At 41.3% G+C, this 22233-nt stretch overlaps 1 pseudogene; it reads left to right on the top strand.

Annotated features, from left to right (window-relative positions):
* The window catches only part of LOC104682616, a 63670-nt pseudogene extending 43039 nt beyond the window's left edge, over positions 1-20631 (top strand).
* Positions 20632-22233: the final 1602 nt, after the last annotated feature.

Here is a 22233-nt window from a genome sequence, read left to right as displayed (position 1 = left end):
TGGCCAAGACTACATAATTTCAAATTTTTTTAAATGTAAGTTTTTCGTACATAATTTCCAATGCCAAAATGTGGTACTTTAAGGGGCTGGCAAGGTGCAAAAGAAAACGGCAGGCATTTGTAACAGTTCTTACTGATGACTACTCGCTACAAACGTTGCGGGGTCAGGTGAGTTTGCAATGCTCAGCTAATAATTTCAGAGCATTACACATTTGCAGACTTTTGGATGTAGATTTTTTCTAGGAATTTATTTTTCAACAGCATCGAGCTTTAAATATACTGTTACTGACTTTGTCTATTCTACATAAATAATTGGTCAGTACAGAAATCTCCATATTTGGTATTTTAAAAAAATAAATCGGCCGGGCGCGGTGGCTCACGCCTGTAATCCCAGCACTTTGGGAGGCTGAGGTGGGTGGATCACGAGGTCAAGAGATCGAGACCAGCCTGGCTAACACGGTGAAACCCCGTCTCTACTGAAAATACAAAAAACTAGCCAGGCCTGGTGGCGGCGCCTGTAGTCCCAGCTACTCGGGAGGCTGAGGCAGGAGAATGGCGGGAACCCGGAGGTGGAGCTTGCAGTGAGCTGAGATCCGGCCACTGCACCCCAGCCTGGGCGACAGAGCGAGACTCCGTCTCAAAAAAATAAATAAAATAAAATAAAATAATAAGTCATGGAGCCAGGTGCTGTGGCTCATGCCTGTAATCCTAGCATTTTGGGACGCCAAGGCAGGAGGACCGTTGGAGACCAGTCTGGGCAACATGGTGAAACCTCGTCTCCACAAAAAATAAAAATGAAATTGGCCAGGCATGGTGGCGCACTCCTGTGGTCCCAGCTACTTGGCAGAGGTTGAGAGGGGAGAAGGGCTCGAGCCCCAGAGGCTGAGGCCGTGCTCATGATACTGCACTCCAGCCTGGCTGTCAAAGCCAGGTCCCTTCTCTAAAAAAAAATTAAAATGAAAAAATAATGATGGTGTACTCACAAATTAGCATACTGATAATCAATTAAAATAGTGAATAAGACTATTACAAAGTAACAGAAATGCTCCCTATATTTTTTTATTTAAAATGGTGTGCCACGGATATAAACAATACAGGTCTATAAACTAATAATTGATCAATGCTTTGCTTTTGGCTTCTTTATCTATAGCAAACATGTTTACTTTTGAAATGTGGAAAGCAATTTTTTTGAAAACTCTATGTAAGAGAAAAAATAAAATAATGCATACTTTGTTCATTTTAAGTATAAAAAATTTCCATGTAGTTTGGAACCTATTGAATCTATTAATAACTAACTGGTCTGTCAGTTGAACTTTTCCATGAAGCTTGTTTAAAATAGTAGAAGAGAGTTCATACACACAGCAATAATCTTTGTTGTGTCTATTAAACTACTACTCCTCACCTTTCCAGAAATTTCTATTGCCTTGCTTTGTTCTTTCCACAAAATATCGAATGGAAGCCGGCTATTCCTAGACATTACCTAAGGTCCCCCTGCCACTTCCACATGCCCCTGCGCTGAGCCCATGTGTTCCTACGGAATGAGAACCACTCCAGGTCCGACAGTCTCCTCCTTGGGTGTCCCTCAGCAGCAAAGACACTGACATCACTGTAATTTAAGTGCTTATAATTAAACCGTATGTTTAGCACCTCATTAAATAAAAAAAAAAGTAGAGAAGTTCAAGCCTCCTTTGGTGCTATCCTAAAAGGATCAGCATCAATCAAGACGCAAGTGTAGGTTTATGCACACACCCAGAAAGGGCAGTGGCTTTGCTTTTACTAATAAAAGTGTAAATTAGATTCAGCAGATCCAATTGGGTCCTTTGTAGGGACATGGATGCAGCTGGAAACCATCATGCTCAGCAAACTATCGCAAGAACAGAAAACCAAATACCGCATGTTCTCACTCATAGGTGGGAATTGAACAATGAGATCACTTGGACACAGGACGGGGATCATCACACACCGGGTCCTATTGTGGCGGAGCGGGGGAGAGGGATAGCATTAGGAGATATACCTCATGTAAATGATGAGTTAATGGGTGCAGCACACCAACATGGCACATGTATACGTATGTAACAAACCTGCACGTTGTGCACATGTACCCTAGCACTTAAAGTATAATAAAAAATAAAAATAAGAAAAAAGTGTAAATTAAATTCAACAGATCCAATTAGGTCAGATAACAAGCCTTGAGGACTGTGTCTGGAATGCTGAACTGGGCGTGTTTTGCTGACTTCCCTCTGACTCCGGGCGACACATGCTGCCATCGGTAGCCTGTAGGGCTTCCCCTGAGGCTGAAAAGTCAAGACGACTAAGATGCCACAGGGCTGACACCACTGCCTTCTGCTTCTCTTCATGACACTTCTCTTTTCCCTAGACTCCAGATCTTTCCATCCAGCTTTTTCCTTTCAAGAACTAGGCTGATGAATCCTGCACTTCGAAGCATTATAGACGAAAAATGCTCCCACTTAGAGGTCTATGCACATTTTTGACAAATATTAGAGGAAAAGGTCAATGTTTTACTTCAAGGAAGGGTTGTTAGTATTGGGATTTCTGGCCTCAGTGCATTTGTATCAAAGTAGTTGGCCAGGCAGTTCAGAGAACCCACAAACAGTTGTCTACTACAAACAAGAATATGACTCCAAGACTATAGGCTGATGGTTGCTAGCTTTAATATTTTTTTTTTTTGTCATTAGGTAATTCTCTGCGAGATGGGTTTTGTGAAACTGTGTCTAGGAGTGCTATCATGTACTGAGGGACACGGGGGGATGTCAGGCTCACCTGTGACCCTTTTCTGGTCTCAGTTTCCTCAGTTCTTGAATAGAATAAAGATAATACTTAACTACCTTGCAAAGCTAGCAGGAGGATACAGTGAGATCATGTACGTAAAAACCCTTAGGAAAATCTTAAAGCACACACACAGAAACATAAACGTGTGCCCATTGCATTTCTGCGTTCCTGGAAAGTAAAACCACTTTCTCCATCTTCTGTCTGTAACCATATGAGGCAAGCACTGTTAGGGTCCCTGTTTGACAGACAGGGAAAATCGGGCACAGAGAAGTGAAGTCAGTTAGCTGCCCAGTGTCTCAGAATTCGAAAGTGGTCGGGCCAGGATTTAGGCGTGCTTGGCTTTTTCACAACAGCGCTACAAACGCAGTGGCTGGGGGAGGCCAGAAACCCATGATTTCCTTATGAAATGAATGAAGGCATAAACAGGAGACAGGGCACAGACACAAGCTCTCCTTCATACACATCCTGCAGTAAAAAGAACGCAGAGAGAAATGGGGCTTGGAAATGTTGCTGAAGAGCTAAGGGAATGAATAGCTTCAGTTTAACAGGGGCAGTCAGTGGTTCTCATTTTGCTGTTTTAATGTGATACCTCACAAGGCACGTCCCCGATTGCCTGACATCAGATAATATAAATTTTCAATCTCTCTTTCAGGTTTGCACAGTGAAGGGCAATTAATTGTAGCCAGCAGTGTAAAATGTGTTCTCCATTGGGATAAAGGATACTATGATAGACTTTTTCTCTGCAGTAAGATTACAGTACCATAAGAGTATAATCCAGAAAAGCTTTTTAATACTTACAAACACATAAAGGGGATGACCTTTACATCGTTGAACTGATTAAAACACCCTGGGCTCTCCTTCCCTCCATCAGCAACGATATTTATATGAGAGGAAGAAAACTGATTTGATAGTATTGTATAAAAACAAACAATTACAGATAAAATTTGAATGGTATAAAGATGGCTTGATGAATATTCTTATTAGTGGCACTTGCCTCAGAAATTTGTAGGCATTGACTTTAAAAAGTAAATTTTCCACACACAATGTAATTAGAAAAAAAGGGTCTCATTTTAATTCACTTAAAGAAAGTTTTACAAAGAGCACATGGTACTACCCAGGGCCGGGGTAGTGGAGAGGCCCTTTGACTCTGTAAAGTGTATATGCCTGGGAAAATGAGACATGGTAATAAAAGCAAGTGCTTGACTTGTCAGATAAAATTTATTGTCTGAAAGTCTCTAACTCAAAGTCTCTCCATGCCAAACTCCTGGCGGATCGCCAAAAGTGGGCCTGAAGTATGATATTAGGAAATCAAAAATATGTAGGTCAGTAGGAGCCAACAGGCCCTTATGGGTATCTCTTCTTCAAAGGAAGATATTTCTCTAAAATGTAAAGGATTGTTTCAAAGGGATCATGTAGACATCTGCAATAATTCCTTTACATGGCATCATTATTACGTGTTTTGAATTCCAGAATGGATTCAGGGTAAGTGAAAAAATTGATGAAAAATTCCAAGGACGGACAGAGAACATAGAGTACAAATACCTTTGCTCTTTAGTCCCCCGTGACCAGATACACTTGGGTACTCTGCACTGGTCCCAGCTCCTGTTGCATGGTAACCCACGGGCAGCAGAGTTCAGCCCGCCTCTAAGGCAGGGAGACCCAGAGAGCTGGTAGAGAGCCCAAGAGCTGTGGGACAGAAGGAGTCACTGAGTGATTATTTACGGAGAAGGCCGCCTTGGACGATACCTGCGATTGTACTGCCTCTCATCTAATGAGGGATGGCTCAAAAATAATGAAATCAAACACTCACAGCGCAGCAGATGACCTGCTAGAGACTGCTCAAATCTGAATGATGCTAAGATGAATGGCACCATTATCTGGAGCTCACACAACACTATTAGAACGTCTCATCAGCTGTTTTTACAGCCACGAGCTGTCATTTTTGTAATGGACACAAAAATGTCCCACATCACAAGATAGATTTCTCTATGGAAATAGCACTGTGTCTTCCAAAAGGCTTACTCTTAATCTTTGTGATCATTATTGTGAAGGGGTATTGAACAGAACCAGCTCTACCTAGGAGTCAAGAGGAAACACAAAATACACCTATGTATAGGAGAGGGCAGGCTCCTTCCTTCACAGAGCATAGAGAAACAGACAAAATGCAGAGTAAAAAAATCATTAATTCTTTCCCCACCTCTACTTTAGAGTGGTTGGATGAACACATGTCAATAACTCAAATGCTCCATTTCTTCATTTGTGAAAGTCATTAATTTTGTATTCTGAGCAATTTTGGAGCAATATGAGTGAGGCACTAATGAGTGTTTCTAAATAATGTTGAAGTTATTGTATTTGGTTATAATATAAACACCCCGAGTGTGATGATTATATAGGCGTTATGTTCACACACACGTGTATGTATATGTATGTGTATATGTGCATACGTATTTGTGTATATATATGTGTATATGTATGTATATATATGCAGACACATATATACGTAGTTAAGTGTCTGGGACAGGTTTTGGGGTTCGAGAGAGACTGAAAGAAGTTCATGGGAAAAGTAGAACTGGTCTATGGCAACCTCCTTCTTGTCATGCACTTGTGATCCTATGTTTATGACTTTCTGTAGCCCGTGTTGGAATACACAGTGATTGAAACTATTAGAGAAAATAAAGAGAGCTCCAGGTCTAGATATTTTAATGCGCGAAATTAGACAAATAAGAGAAACAGAGCAAGCCTTACCGCTGTTGTTTTGGGCATGAGAGTAACTTTCTTGCAGGACCTTATGGGCTCCCTGCATGGTTAAGTGCTGTGTGGCTAAAACATCAGGCAGGAGCTGGGAGCTGAGCGTCCTTCGTTGCCTCAGCCACAGCCACCAGGACACACAGCGTCTGGTAGTCAGACTAAGACAGCCGTCAAATAAATGCCATTTTAAATTGGGCAAAGGAATGATGTGCAGAGTGTTTTTCTTTTTTTTTGTAGGCCTGTTTGTGTGTAATGCTCTGTGACCACTACCAGGTCTGGGATTTCTGCGTCTGTGCAGCACATGGCCATGTGTCACTTTGGACATGCTGCGCTGGAAATTTCTCTCTCCTCTGTTTGTCTTCTTTGTACCTCCCTTCTTCTGGTAAGTCCATCAACTATGTTATAACACCTAACACTAAATGAAGAAAAAGGGATTGGCCTAAGTTGTCCCTGATGTCCCCGCCCTCCCCCCGTTTTTTTTTCCTTTACTTAAAATAAGTTAAAAATGCCTCCTGACCACCCTGGACTGATGAACTGGTTTTGGGACCCCACCCTCACCCGCTTCCATAACAATCTGTGCAGATTTCCACTTCTGTGCTCGTTATTTCTGTATTCGACTCCGATTTCTACCCTGGACTGACAGGTCTCAGATTATCAGGGCAATGTCTCACGTATCTTTGTATTTCCAGCAAAATCTTTGTTTTCTCTGCTATAGGTTTGAAACACAATAAATATCCATTAAATAATCTGAAGCAATAAAAGCAAAACTATTAACAAATTAAGAGGTAGTTGTTCATTGCTAGGAAAGTTCTTTGTACGGATGGGATGTGTAATAAAATACAGGCTGGGCACGGTGGCTCACACCTGTAATCCCAGCACTTCGGGAGGCCGAGGGGGATGGATCATCTGACCGTCAGGATTTCGAGACCAGCCTGACCAACATGGAGAAACTCTGTCTGTATAAAAAATACAAAAATTAGCTGACTGTGGTGGTGGGTTCCTGTAGTCCCAGCTACTTGGGAGGCTGAGGCAGGAGAATCACTTGAACCTGGGAGGTGGAGGTTGCAGTGAGCCGAGATTGCGCCACTGCACTCCAGCCTGGGTGACAGACTGAGACTCTGTCTCAAACAAAAAACAAACATAATGTTCTCACAAACATTCTTGGTGGGAATTATAAGTAGGAGACTATAATTCACTCCGATTTTCAGAAGTAGATGGACAGCGGAAGTGACAGGAAGCTGCAGAAGCCTAGTGGAAGGGCTCAGTTCACAGAGCATCCTCTGAGACTCTGCCTCCTGTGTCTTCTCTAGAACACGCGTCCACCTCTCCTTCTTTACATTGCTCTGTTTTCTGTCATGCACCTAATTTTTAGTGCCCACAAAGCTCTGTTCATCTTCTTCACTCCATCCCCTGTTTCTCAGCCTTAGTCCAAATCTGACTGCTCACGAGACAGTGTGGTACCCTCATGAGGACTAATGGCCAATCTGCATTCTCTCTTTAGACCCAGGACAGAAGTCTTCCGGGACTGTGCTGAGACGCGTGCACACCGAGCGGTGTGTGTGCCATGGTGGTGGATGGAGGAGCGGGGGAACCCAGCGAGATGCCTGAGCCTGGAATCCAGGTTTTACGCCTCCCAGACAGCCACGTGACCTGCACATCCTGGGCTGCTCTGCAGCACCTTGGGTCTCAGCCAGCCAGGTAGCATATTTCACACCACTCTTAGCCTCTCTGACCTTCACCCACCCTCCCGACAGCCATACCAGTCCATGTTCAGAGTTCACACCCTTCTTACACAGTTGCTCCTGCCCACAGCAAAATGAAAGAAAATTGAGAAGTTATGCTTCTGACCGAACAATTGCCATGAACACTGCCCAGTGAGATATGTCATTGCTGTGTCTTCTTCCCATGGAAAAGTTCCTTACCCCCAAAAGTACAGGACTATTTCAAACTCGCACTTACTGGGTGCATACGATATGCCAGACATGCTTGGAGCTTTAAATGCATTATCTCATATAATCTACACAATCAGCCTTTCAAAAGCAAGAAAATGGACACTCGAGGTTGTGTAAACCTTCCCAGGGACACATCTATAATGAGAATTCCAAAGCCAGCTCTTTCAGGCCCAAAGCTTGTGATTTTTCGCAATGAGTAAAAACATTTTCTCTTTACCACATATTTTAGAGACTTTCTTCCTATGATATATGAAATATTTTTCTGATTGATGAAAATTCCACTTAGTGATGTGTATCTTTGACTTACAAGTAATCAATAAAAGTTTAATATTGAAAGTAATATTGAACAACTTACAAACTTTTTTAAAGAGACTAAAAATCGGACTCTATTTATAAGAATATCTTATTGTCCAAATAGCTTTAGTAAATAATTCACTTTGAATTTTTCCCCAAATCCTCATAACTTAAAATATTTTAATATTTTATCGGCCCAGAGGTTCACAATTTCAAATGAACAATGTCAAAATTGGAAAGTTAATAAATTTTGGGGGGGGGGAATAAATTATGCCAAAAGACACAGGCCATATTTGTTTTTCTAGTTCAGTCAGGTTGAGTATCCTGTTTCTTTGCACAAATGCTTACCAAAGTAGCAGCAATAATTCTTTTCCTTGCAATTTTAGTAACATTACTATCATAGTAGCAAACAGGCCTTGAGCAGTTACTGTTTCCCAAACACTCTTTTGTGATGGGTTTTGGACATAACTGTTTCAGTTTGGTTTGTGGAATCAGACTGATGGTCAAATCCAAGGTTGTCAGCTTGCTGGCTATGAGACCCTGGAAAAGTCACATCATTTCTCTGTCCCTTGAGGTCTTCATTTATCCCATCCAGCTACTGGGTGGATAAAAGCAAAGCACTTACAACAGTGTTTGATACATTATAGTCGCTCAATATATATCAATACCTGTTATTTCAAACACAAAAGCTAGATGTTTTTTGGTAATTAATGATTTATGTGTTCATTCTTGTTATGAATTTGGGCCATATACAAAATTTAAAATATACTGCCGAAATCCAAAATCAATTTTATTTACTAATGATTAGTCATAAAGGCATAATGTGTTTCTTATCCAAGAGCTTATTTGCTTCAAATGTAAAAGGTGATTTGTTAATTATTCTTTCCTGCTGTGTGTGTGTGTGTACATAAGTTATGAAACTGTTTGGTTGGTCTCTTAGGTGAAATGTGAGTATGCCACAGAAATTGAGTTCCAACCTAGGAACGTGTTTAATGCGCTGAGATCACAGTTTGGCCTGTTTGTTCCCTGTGACCAGGAGGGAGCTCTCCACCTCTCTCCACCACAGAGAGCGGGGCAGGGAGTAGCTCTTTGTCAGGGGCCAGTTTGTGCAGTGGAGCTGGGGCTGCTGGTGACTTACCCAGGCCACCCACGGCCAGAACAGCACACTGGGAGTGAATGTAACTTAAGAACCTGGAATAAGCCAAGTAGCATTAAAAACACTTAGCTTAAGGGACTTGCTGAATGATTCCATCCTATGGTTTATTCCCAGGGCTTCCCTGAATCTTGAAACTATGCAGCCGAAGCTGGAATACGGGCAAGGGTGGGTGTGGAGGGAGTGTTACTAGGACCCTGGCCGGAGATACAGTTACAGGGATCACACTTCCCCCTATGGCAGCATGCTGTTATGGGCCCAGGGTCCACGGTTGTGCCTGGGGGAATAGTTGGACTGTGAAAAGAGTGTGAAGTTCAGACAGTTCAACCACCTGCATATCGAGGGGAAATAGTCATATATATCTTCTGGGCCTGTTGGTCACAGTGACTATTTTTTAAAATAAATCAGTGGGAATGCCAACGAAGGAGGGATGAATCATTATTAAGTGCATTGTGCTCTCTTTAACCAAAATTGAGCTCAGGCCATGAATCTGAAATCTGAAACGTTTAAGTGTATGTTACATGTATTTCCAGATTCTTTTTTTATTTTTATAAAGTTAAGGTGTACAACATGATGTTTTGACGTAGAAAGAAAAATACTGTATGATCTTACTTTTATGAAGAATCTTAAAAAAAGTCAAATACACAGAAACAGCTTAGAAAGGTGGTTACCAGCGGTGGGGAGGGGGAGGAAATGGAAGATGTACCTAGGTCAAAGAGTACAAGCTTGCCGTTACAGAGAATAAGTTAGCCTAGAGAGCTAATGGAGAGCAGGAGGACGAGAGGTAATCCTATTGCTTTGTGTACTGAAAATTTGCCAGGTTCTTTCAAAGTCCTAAGAAAAAATGTTTCCTTGGTGATTATGGGGTAAAAATGAATTTTAGGAAATAATTTTGGCCAATGGTTTTTGAACCTGAAGTTTTTTGATTTACTTTTCTGATTCATTGTCAAGGTATTGCATCACTATTATTTTGGAGAAAATATTTTCATACCATCAAGAGGAGATTTGGATAGGAAATCAGCACTGATATCCAGAGATAGATGCTACTGTGAGCTACTGAATGAATCCAAGCACTCATTCCTGGTCATATTTTATTTTGGACTAAATCAGAAAAAGAGGTTTATTTGTGTACTTCAGTGAACACATACTAGGTTTTAGGAACTGCTAATCTTTTGTTAAAACTCATGGTCTTCTGGGATTATTTGGTTATTCATTACAGGTATCAAAGCAGAAACTAAATTCTGCTATATTGTGAAGCTTGGCCCATTCAATTGGAAAAAGTCTTAATGATCAAGAAACCATGTGTTTTTACTCAGATATGTTTTATGACATAGCTGTAAAATCTTGTCTCAAATAGACCTACCACAGCCTGACATTGTTTCACAGACAGTAATAGGACTCACTTCTAAAATGCCTTTGTATTAAGTCAAAAATACTGATGAAAACTACAGAGCTTCACACAGGAATTATTTATGACTTTTTTATTACTAACACAAGATCTTAAAAAACACTGTGTGTTAGCTTGAAGTGTTAGCCTCAAGTATGTAGAAATTGTAGCAATGGGTGTGTGACAGCCGTGGGCTGTTCAGAGAAGGCTGCCTGGGTCACCATTAACAACTGTGCTTAAAGGTTACTTCTTGGCACAAGAAAGTTCCAGAAGGATTAAAGTGTGATATGTTGGCTATCAATCTAGAAAAAAAAATATTTTCCATAATATTTGAAGGGGGAAATGGACTAAATTGTGTTTTTGACTCAGACTGTCTTCCACAGAGAAAAAAAAGAAAGACATATCTTGAAAGTTGGAGAATTCTTGTCTGAAGGGGAAGAAGTTCTGTTAACTATGACCAATTACACACACTAATCAAATAAAGGATTCACATGTAATCAAGTTGTATATGACATTTAATAAATGTGATACCATCTTGGAACACTTTGCCTCAGCTTCCCAATCAATTCTCCATATTTATTCTTTTTCGAGGAATCCTCAAAAACTTTCCTCAAGGGAACAGACTGGAAAGACTGATTCACAGGTGGTGGTCTTTAACTGCTGACTTTAATGTTTTAGTTTTGATTCATGTCAGACATCGTTCCATCTCTAGTTTTAAACTCTCAGGTGTCACTGGGAAAATGTCACAAAGACATTTTTGGGCATATGGTACCACCTTCACTTTTACCCTCTTCGGATGCCAAAGAAATATGTAAAAATAATTGTATGGATATAATATTTACTCAGAGCATGTAATGAACACAAACTCTGTGCCAGTCACTGCCCTAGGGCTGCTTATATTCTGGCATTTATCATATGCCAACTACACAATCTCATGAGTTGACAATTAATATTTGAAATGATGTTGACAATGAGGGCTGTGTCTTAGACATCTAGCATCTAGGAATCTTTTACTATTCACAGCAAGTTAGCCGCATCTTGTGCATAATGAGTGTTGAATTAACAGTTAATTGAGTGACGGGGAGCAAACACAGATAAAAGTCTTTCCTTGAGAGAGAGATCATGCAAAGTCAAATCAATTATATTTTTGAAACTCACTATTGAGGTGTGAACATCATACCCTGAATTGACTCCTACAGTTACATCCAGACTGTATCTCACAAAATAAGTTATCATATGGGATACGACCTGTCATGGCTGAATTGTTCCCTGTCCCCCGCAAATTCATATGCCGAAGTCCTAACCCTCAGTGCATCACAATGGGACTGAATTCGGAGACAGGGTCTTCAAAGAGCTAACTAAGGTAAAATGAAGTCATTCCAGTGAGCCCTAATCTAATCTAACTGATGACCTTCTACAAAGAGGAAATGAGGACTCAGCCACATCGAAGGGGAAGACCGTGTGAAGACGCAGGGAGAAGATGACCATTTGCGGCATTTCGTATATACGCTAAGGAGAGAGACTTCAGAAGAAACAAATCCCACTGACACCTTGACCTCGGACTTCTAGCCTCCAGAACTGTGAGACAAAAAATTTCTACTGTGTAATCTGCCTAGTCTGTGGTACTTTGTTATGGTGGCCCTAGCAAACTATGTACTAATATTAAACTCCATTTCTTTTTTTTGTGTGGAAATCTACATAAAAAAGATTATAAAACCAACATATGTATTTCTTTGCCTTTATTTTTTCATTGGCTATCATCTCTGTATATGTATATGCATCTGTGTACATGGATGATAAGTTAAACTTTATATATAGTGCCTACCTGTGTCTGTGTTATGAGGAATATCTGAGGCTAATGTGTTGAGCTCTAAACCTGTCTTGTGGAGATCTGGCTGTGAACATCACTGTGACATTCTACACTGCCAGGAGTGGCAGAGAGCTGGAGCATGCTGGTTAACTATGAAGAAAGGCGTTATCCAAGTGCAATAGGCATTGAGCATGCTTTGCAGAATGCAGAGTTCTATTTTATAGTCAACTAGTCTTCCAAGTATAGACATGGCTTTCTTGAGAATAAGGTAACTTTGGTGGAGTGGCTGAAATGGATAAATTGGACTTGGCAATGTGAAACTCTTTGAATTCACTAGCAATCATCCAGAAAGCTTTGTTGGCAACATTATGCACCATCCTGAAATGCACAAACTTGGCTGAGAAAGAAAAACCTTAAAACAAGTGCTATGCAGCAAAGATACTGGTTTTAGCCACAGTTAAGCTCTTTGCTCTTCTATATGAGACCATTCCACCACGCTTCGAATACGGAAGGGAAGTGCTGGGAAGGGAAGGGCGTGGTACCTTTAAACGATAGGGAACAGGGGAAGTGCTGCATAGAGGAAGGCCATTGCCCCTGGCTAGGGCTCCACCCTCACGGACCTAGGTGAGGACAGGCATTTTTGTTTTATTTCCCAAGACCACCCTGGCCTGCCACGCCCCCATCTTGGGCCTATAACCACCCCCCACCCCCCCCCCCAGACCCTAGCAGGCAGACACACAAGCTGCTGGACATTGAGAGGAGCAGATAGGCAGAGGAACACGTGGGTGGCTGGACATCAAGAGAAATACAATGACAGGCACCTGCATGCCAGCAGGCCACCGATTTGCAGAAGAACAACAACATGGAGTTTGGCTGGGGCAGGCTGGGGCAGTCAAAGGAGAGCCCAGGCTGTTGAGCTGCTGGGCTCCAGGGGAAAACCTTCCCACTCCATCCCCTTTTGGCTTCCGCCATCTCCTCCCTCCACTCAGTAAAACCTTGTGCTCATTCTCCAAGCCCATGGTGTGATCCGACTTCTGGTACACCAAGGTAAGAACCCTGGGATATGCAAGGCTCTCTGTCCTTGCGATAAGGCAGGGGTCTAACTGAGCTAACATGAGCTGTGTATACCGGCAGCTAAACTAAAAGGGTACCCTGTAACACATGCCCACTGGGCTTTAGGAGGAGCTGCAAACATTCACCCCTAGACTCTGCCATGGGATTGGAGCCCCACAGCCTGCCCGTCTGTATGCTCCCCTAGAGGTTTGGGCAGCGGGGCACTGAGTGGCAAGCCACTCCACTCCCCCATAGCAAGCCCCGCGAAGGGGGACAAAGGAACTTTTCCCGTTTCAACTGAGGACCTCCCCTGAGATCCTGGAAGGCAAGTGTGAAGGAATGCAAAACTGTGTGGTCTGCCTCTTTTGTAAAACCCTGCCACCTCTCTGTTTCCTGTAGGTACCAGGTTCCTGCCTCCCTTCACAGAATTTTAAAAACTCCACCCTCAGCTTGCAGTAAGCCAAGATCGCGCCACTGCAGTCCAGCCTGGGCGACAGAGCAAGACTCTGTCTCAACACACATACACACACACACACACACACACACACAACACACACACCAAAACACACATACAAAAAACCCTCCACCCTAATCAGGCCGGTCAAGAACTCCCAGAATTTGGGAGACAAGGGAACTTTTCACGTTTCACGTCCGTGGACGGGCATGGAGTAGAGATGGAGGCTGTGTGACTCCAAGGTGTTCCGATTGGGTGACTTACTTGTGGTGCCAGTAATTGTCTGATTCCTGTCTTTCTTAAAACAAACAAACAAACAAACAAACAAACAAAACCCCCAAAACATGTAGCCAACAAAAAGCAGGGATGTACTCCTAGGCTTGGTGGTGGCGGGGCAGTCACTGAAACTATTGCAACAAGTTTCCTACAGTGTACCAGGGTTTGCATCTCCACCGTCTTCCTCACTCATTTTCTTTAAGAGAGTCTTGGAAAACTGCGTACAGCTGTAGATAATCTCCAGATTAATTTATCAATGTGGAGAAACGGCAGTGAGACCTGCCGGGGAAGAACATGCTTCTGTCAGGTCCATATTGGTAGAGTTAGTGTAGAGGTTAAATTGGAATGAATACAATTCAGCTGTGGCTTTAGATGTTCATGCTTTGAAAAAAGCATGTTATTAAAATCCTTGTACTACCTAGACATTCTTCTCTGAATGAAAGTTGCTGTCTTTGACTCCAAATATAATCCAGGACTTGCCAGTTCCTTCACCACTGTCCATTTTCTTTGCTTCATGACTAGTCATCTAGAATGTTCCAGGGCCTCTCAAGCCACCTGGATCCAGTGACTTGGGCTATGACTGACATTTGGTTCCTCATTCCTCAGTGGCTCCCTGTGGTCTCTTCCATGAATTCTGAGTTCCTCCTCCTGTATTTCATGCCCGTGCATGGAAGACCCCTTAGACAACGCTTAGTCTCTTCTCCAGCCTGTTTCCCATTTGCTATTCACTATGGTGCCATGTATCTCACCATAGTCATCACTGCCCCTTGCTTTCAGGAATCCTAAACACTATATCCAAGGGTCTTTCCCCTTCTTTATTTCCTTTGGTCCTTGCCATGACTTGTCCCCAGTGAGATCCTCCCAGTCTCAGCACCCTTCCCTTGCATAGGTGCAAGTGCTGGGCTTCCCTGTTGGATGTGTCCCTGCTGGTCCACATCTGTCGTCACCGTCTCGCTGCACCTTGTAGTTAAGAGTTGGCTTTGAAACAGTCAGACATGGGTTTGAAGCCCAGCACCACAAATCCTAGCGCTGTGTACCTTGGAGAGTTGCTCCAACACCCTCAGCTTCTTTATGGGTAAAGTGGAAGAAATGACCATCCCAAAGAATAGATTCAGGGGCCCAGGGGCACAAGGCCCTGAACTTGGAAGCACCCCACACTTGAAATTAAAGGCTCTGTGATTCCCGTCTTGAAATTTTAATAATTTTAACTTTCATATTTGCATTTTGTGGAGTCCAGTGGGAAAATTGAGTTTGGGGAGTGGGCACGACCTGGAGCCTCAGCTCACACAGGTCTTTTCCTTGACTTCCTTCATCTTCCCAGGACTGGTTTCCAGCTATCTGCCTACCCACCTCCCCCACACTCTCCATGGTCAACCCAGGGCATGCTGGGCCTCCCCTTTCCTGGCCCGCACAGGGCTCCAGGGACTGCTGCTGCAGCTACACCCACGGCAGCTGGCAACTGTCCATTCAGCAGGAGACTCAGTGGGGGTGGTCCAGGTGCTCACCCCAGCGCACACTGGCATGGACGTTGCCACACTCTTAGGGGCTGGCCATCCACCATGCTTGGGACTGCAGGCCCCTGGGAAGAGGGCATGCATGTGCATGAATATGGGGCCAGCGTGGGGTGGGGCACCTGCTGGGGGCCTGCTCCTGGACACCTGTGAGGATCCGCACTTACCCAGGAATGCCCTGTGCGTGAGAGCGTGCGATATCAAAATAGCAAGCAGAAAACACCAGGAATGGCTGAGGGGACATGGAAGGACCAAGACTCTGTGCTTCAGAACCACTAAATACGGCAGGTTTTCGTGCATTTTTTTTTTTTTTTTTTTTTTTAGCAAGGGATCCCACATTTTGGCCCACATTATGGAGCAGGTCTTGTGTAGAATTAGTTTGGGAATTAAATCAAATAACTCATGCTAAGCACGTGGCAAAAACTCCAGGAAACACCATTTGTGTTTTTATGAATGAATGTGTAGGCTCCCCAACTATACTGTGATTTCCTTGAAGGCCAGGGTTATGATGCCTACCAATATTCCTGCTTCCTACTTGTCTAGAGCTGTCGTGCTACAGTTATAGTAAAACTAAAACATGCTTTGTTAGAAGTTGTTAAACTAAAGCCAGTGGGGGGATCTCACGAGAGCTCAGAGCTGCCTGAAATAGCAAAATTGTGTGTGATTTTGCAGACACCTTTCCCCTCCGCAATCTATACATTTTATATTCTTACAGGGGCTTACCACTTCAAAAAGATTAAGGATCGCTGCATTGAAGCGTGAAGAAAGAACACATGCCAGATCACTGGAACCAAAGAGACAGCGGTCACTCGAGCACGTCACGTCTCTCCGTGCTCGGGAAGAGTTGAGGAGTAGAGCTTCCCAAGCAGGTGCCTTTAATTATCCAGAAACACAAGACTGGGATGAAGTTTAGTTCATCATTTCCTAGAAACTCACATAATTCACATTTAATAAAAATATATTATTTTGCTCTTAATCTTATTTATCTGAAATTCCTTTGTCCGACATCCTATGTAAAACACATATTCCAGCGTTCATTTTCCTGTGGATGGGTCTAGAGCAGAAAATGGGGTTATATACTAGGTGTTATCAACCTTCTGTCCAATTAGATGGCACCACTCTTGAGAAGCTAGAAGGGGCCATGATCCATAATTTTAAGTATCGTTAACATCGAAATGAGCATTTTGACAACCATGTCCACATGTTTTGACTTTTGCTAGAAACATCACGCATTTTTATGTGGTAAAAAGCAAGGTAGTATCATTTAAGAAACATGGCTATTGTAATTACACCATCATGGATCATAAATGAATCATAAACTACCCACATTTGATGTGCCTAATAAAATGTCAAAGTTTCTTTTTAAAAAGTTTGTATAGTATTGCAATCCAGAGGTTCTGTGACTACTGAGGCAAGACGGTGGAATCATGTAAAAGAAACAAGTTTGCGACATGTTTAAATTTGATAAAAAATATAGTTATTATTATTTTCCATCATGTTGCAAGAAGTGAACCTGTAATTTATCAATGACCACGCCTTCTTTCCTGCGTTATTAACAGTTCTGTTACATTTCTGATCACTGCAAGAATTGTGTTAGTCTCTGGGGTATTTGGAAATTATGTGGGAAGTTGACATTTGCTCTCATTTACTGTGCTATACTATGCCTATTCTGAAGAGAAATCAAGTGCTTTTTTAGTCCTCAAATAGATGAAGACCTAATGCGAGAGTCTGAAGAGTAGGATGATAAATGAAGCCCAGTGGTTCATTGTAGCCTGTACTTCTTTGCTCACTTAGTAGCCTTTGCACAGAAGTTTTGAGAAACTTCCCGGATATCACCTCTGAGTTCAGATTCTAATCCAAGATTTCATATGTGTTTGGTTCTCTCCATATCACCTTGTGACTGTGAGTTGTTTGGAGAGAGGCAAACACATGTGAAATGAGAAGCAAGCTACCCAACCAAAAAATTTTAAAAACAGAATTGATGAAGAGCAACAGTATTTTGCTTTGAAAAAAGCATACAACCAGGGACAGAGTCAGAGAATTTCTGAGAACCTTGCAGAATTAGAGATAAGTCCTTTTCATTGATATTGCTAGATATTTTATGAAAGAGAATTATAACTTGGTCCTAACATATATTTTTAACTTTGTGTTTTGAAATAAATTTAGATTTATGGAAATATTGCATATACCCTCACTCAGCTTCCCCTAACATTAACATCATATATCACAATGATCAAAACTCAGACGTTACCACATTATCTAATAAACTACAGATTTTATTAGATTTTCCTCGTTTTCCCACTGATGCCCTTTTTTCTGTTTCAGGGTCCAATGCAGGAACTCATATCGAATTTAGCTGTCATATCTCCTTCATCTCCTTAGGAGGATAAGGTTATCCCTTATCTTCCATAACCTTGATGCTCAAGGTGTCCTGGTCAGTTATTTTATAAGATGTCCTCAAATTTGTTTTCTTCTATACTTTTTCCTTAGTACATTAAAGTTATGCATTTTAGGGGAACAAGATCACAGAAGTGCTGTGTGTTTCTTGGTGCATCATATCAGGGCCAGATGATGCCTAAAAGTTTTATTAGCAGTGACACTAACTTGATGACTTAGTTGAAGCAAAGTCTGTGGGTTTTTTCCATGATACAAGTACTCTTTTCCACTCGTAACTAATTAATAAATATCTTGGGGGAGGTATTTTGTGACTACACAGCTATTCTGTTTCGGCTTAAATTGTGACTCATGTTCTTCTTGATGAATCTTTCCTGCAACAATGATTACTGTGTTGTTCTCATGTTGTGTATTTGCTGCATTCCTTCTTCCTTTATTAACTGGAGTTCTATAAAGAAGAGCTCTCTTTTTCTCTATTAGTTTATTCAATCTATTGCTTATATCGGTATTTCAAATGTATGGATATTCATTTTATTCTGTGGGCTGTAATTCAGTACTGTATTTATTTTATCGATTACGTTATTCCAGTTGTGGCCTTTGGAAGGTCTTTCAGGTTGGCTTCTGTGCCCTCTTATGATGCCCCCATTCTCTCTTGAGGACTATCATCTCATTTTCTTGCACCGCAAGGTCCTCCAGGTCTATCTTGTGTTCTCCATGCCCACATTTGGAAATCAACCACTTCTTCAAGGAGCCCTGACAGATATGAAAATGATCATTCATGCTTAGTTTGGAAACCTGTGATGTGAGTAGGTGACAGTGATTGATAATCCTCTGTGTGCTACTTGACATAAATACCAAATTTCTTTTCAGGCTCAAAACATTAGAAACAACCGTCTGTAGTGAATGTGATTATTGCCATTTTGCTGACGAGAAAACAGCTAAGTAAAAGGACAAGTAATTGCCCAAGATCTTACACTCCTGAAGGAAGGAGCCAGATTGACCTAGAACTCTTTTCAGCTTCAACGCTTGATTCCCCTCACCTCACCTGAACCAAAGCAAAATATTGCACACTCCTTATTATGATTTTGTTGGACAGTCAAAATTCACTAGAGTGAGAGGCAGTTAGAGTAAAATCGTTTTGCAGAAACTGACGTGTCAGCCTTCCCTTTTATGAAAAAAAAAAAAAAAAGTCTGAAATTTTGACCAAAACACATCCTACCTTCATCTGGGATGAAAAGCTGTAACGATTGAGTTTGAGTTTGAAATTATAAAACAATCCAAAGGAAATATACTTAAGTCACAAGATAAATATTTCTAGTGACAAAATGTACCCAAACACAGATCGCAAATCAGAGAGATATTTTTATACTGAAGTTAGGGAGAAGCAAAGCAGGAAGAAGTAAGACACTTTCTTTTCCCACTCTGTGCTACCATTTTTGAAAACTCCAAGTTTCATCAATTAGCCTACATCTGATGAAGATTGGCAAATTCATGCAAGAAGGAATGTTCCTTGGACTACCATAAGCTTTTCTTACCCATTTTACTCTGATTGGGTAACAGCTGACAGTTTATAATAGAATAACAGGCTATGGTAACACGGAAAAAAACATAAAATTTAACATTTATGTATTTCCAACTCCTGGTCACATGTCAGAAGGATTTAAAAAGGATTAAGTGAGAAATTTATAGCTTTGTACAACCACATTTACAGCAATAATATTAAAGCTTTCAAAAGGATAAAAAATGGAAAAATTATGTCAGATTCTTTAAGTATATAGTCTGCCATAATGAAGAACCACCTTGACTACATGTGTGTGTATGCATAATCAATTTCTGAGAAAAGGGAGACTGGAATATCAGAAGACAAGTCTGCTTTCCCACTGTTTGAGGAAGGAAAGACAACTGCTCATAATGTGTCAAACCAAAAACAGGACTTTCGTGTGTATAACTTCACATCTAAGTTTCATTTCTGAGTTAAATGTGATTTTGATAAACTACACATCTTTCCACCATTTCCTTACATGATTTTGAAACCACCAGCCAAAATAAAAACAGTGGGAAATGGACAGTTATTGAATAATTATTGAGTACATTCCTGCTTCCTGACAGCATATATGGAATTGTGAACAAATGTGTATATGTTCACATATATACATTTCCTCCCTTTGAAGCACCTTATAGGAGAGATAAAATGGAAGAGAGATTACATATACATCTTACTATGTAGAAGAGCCATGCACATATACATTGTGCGCATATATTTGTGCATATAAAAGTTAATACATAGTGAATATGTGTGTATATGTATATATAAATTTATATATGCATATTTATATATATTTTATGTACATTAGTTTTGATAGTTAATATTTATATATCATTTATATATAACATAATAGTATAAAATATAATTATATTACTATATAAATACATATATAGACTTATGAATACAAATATTATATATGATCACCTTTATGTGAAACCTAATTGACAGCCAACATCTAGATGCAGAATTCCTTAATAAGCAATGATGTTTTCATCCAATACTAAAAAACTAATACTCCATCTCTATGCATCTACCAAAAAGAAAAAGAAATAACTGGCAATTTAGGTGTAATCTGACGAAATGTTAATTAATATCTCTGGCTTTCCTGACAGAAATGTCACATATGTTCCCGCTGCTGTGCAGAGCAGAAGCCTGCAGACCTGTTACTGCAAAGAAAGAGGAGACCATCTACGCGCGGAACCAGCTGGGGGACATGCTGGACAACTGTGTGGTCAGAGAAATAAAAGAGTATTTCAGGGACTGAAATGAGAGAAGAACCTTCTTTAGTCTAAAAAGACCTTGACAAGTTGTAGCCCTGGTGTGACAAGGGAACACCGTAAGATGTCGAGGCCCCAGGACAGTAACAAGGGGTGGGTGGCACTAGAGGCTTGTTGAAGTGGGAATGAGCCTAGAAAGAGAGGAGGGGAAGCGGGAGAGAAGACAGTGGCTGAGCTCCCATGGCAGCTGGCAACTTGTGTTGGTGAGAAATGGTCAAGGAACAGTCAATCAAATGTAAGCTGTCAGATATTATAGCAATGTAATCCCTTGCTTCTTTCACCGTGAAATCTACTTGATGTCAGCCTTACATCGGCAGTAACAGGGATGTCAGTTGTAGACTAGGGGAACTCAAGCAACAGGGATTCACAGAAATCTTGACGAACATGGAAACAATGAGATAGAACTTTGAGCCAGTTTTAGCTAAATCTGAAGAGTTTTTAATAAACGATTTTTCTTCTAGATCTAGTCCACTAGAAAATTACCATGTGGGAGACTAGGAAAGATGGTCGAATAAGAACAGCTGTGGTCTGCAGCTCCAAAGCAAGATCAACCCAGAAGGCGGGTGATTTCTGCTTTTCCAACTGAGCCTCCAATGGTGATACCCAGGCAAACAGGGCCTGGAGTGGACCTCCAGCAAACTCGAGGAGACCTGCAGCAAAAGGGCCTGACGGTTAGAAAGAAAACTGACAAACAGAAATCAACATGAACAAAAAGGATGTGCACACAAAAACCCCATCTGAAAGTCACCAGCATTAAGGACCAAAGGTAGATAAATCCATGAAGATGAGGAAAAACCAGCTCAAAAAGGCTGAAAATTCCAAAAACCAGAATGCCTCTTCTCCTCCAAAGGATCACAACTCCTTGCCAGCAAGGAAACAAAACTGGATGGAGAATGAGTTTCATGAATTGACAGAAGTAGGCTTCAGAAGGTGGGTAATAACAAACTGCTACGAGCTAAAGGAGCATGTTCTAACCCAATACAAGGAAGCTAACAACCTTGAAAAAAGGTTAGAGGAATGCTAACTAGAATAAGTTTAGAGAAGAACATAAAGAGCCTGATGGAGCTGAAAAACACAGCATGAGAACTTCGTGAAGCATACAAGTATCAATAGCCGAATTGATCAAGCGGAAGAAAGGATATCAGAGATTGAAGATCAACTTAATGAAATAAAGCGAAAAGACAAGATTAGAGAAAAAAGAATAAAAAAATAAATAAATGAACAAAGTCTCCAAGAAATATGGAACTATGTGAAAAGACCAAACCTACGTTTGATTGGTGTACCTGAAAGTGATGGGGAGAATAAAACCAAGTGGGAAAATACTCTTCAGGATATTATCCAGGAGAACTTCACCAACCTAGCAAGACAAGCCAACATTCAAATTCAGGAAATATAGAGAACACGACAAAGATACTCTTTGAGAAGAGCAACCCCAAGATACATACTCATCAGATTCAGCGAGGTTAAAATGAAGGAAAAAATGTTAAGGGCAGCCAGAGAGAAAGGTCGGGTACCCCCAAAGGGAAGCCCCTCAGACTAACACCAGATCTCTCTGTAGAAACCCGATAAGCCAGAAGACAGTGGGGGCC

Source organism: Rhinopithecus roxellana, chromosome 18, assembly GCF_007565055.1.
Source record: "Rhinopithecus roxellana isolate Shanxi Qingling chromosome 18, ASM756505v1, whole genome shotgun sequence".
NCBI classification, from domain to species: Eukaryota; Metazoa; Chordata; class Mammalia; order Primates; family Cercopithecidae; genus Rhinopithecus; species Rhinopithecus roxellana.
The sequence above is the reverse complement of the archived record's forward strand: the minus strand, read 5'-3'. Positions and strand labels throughout refer to the sequence as shown.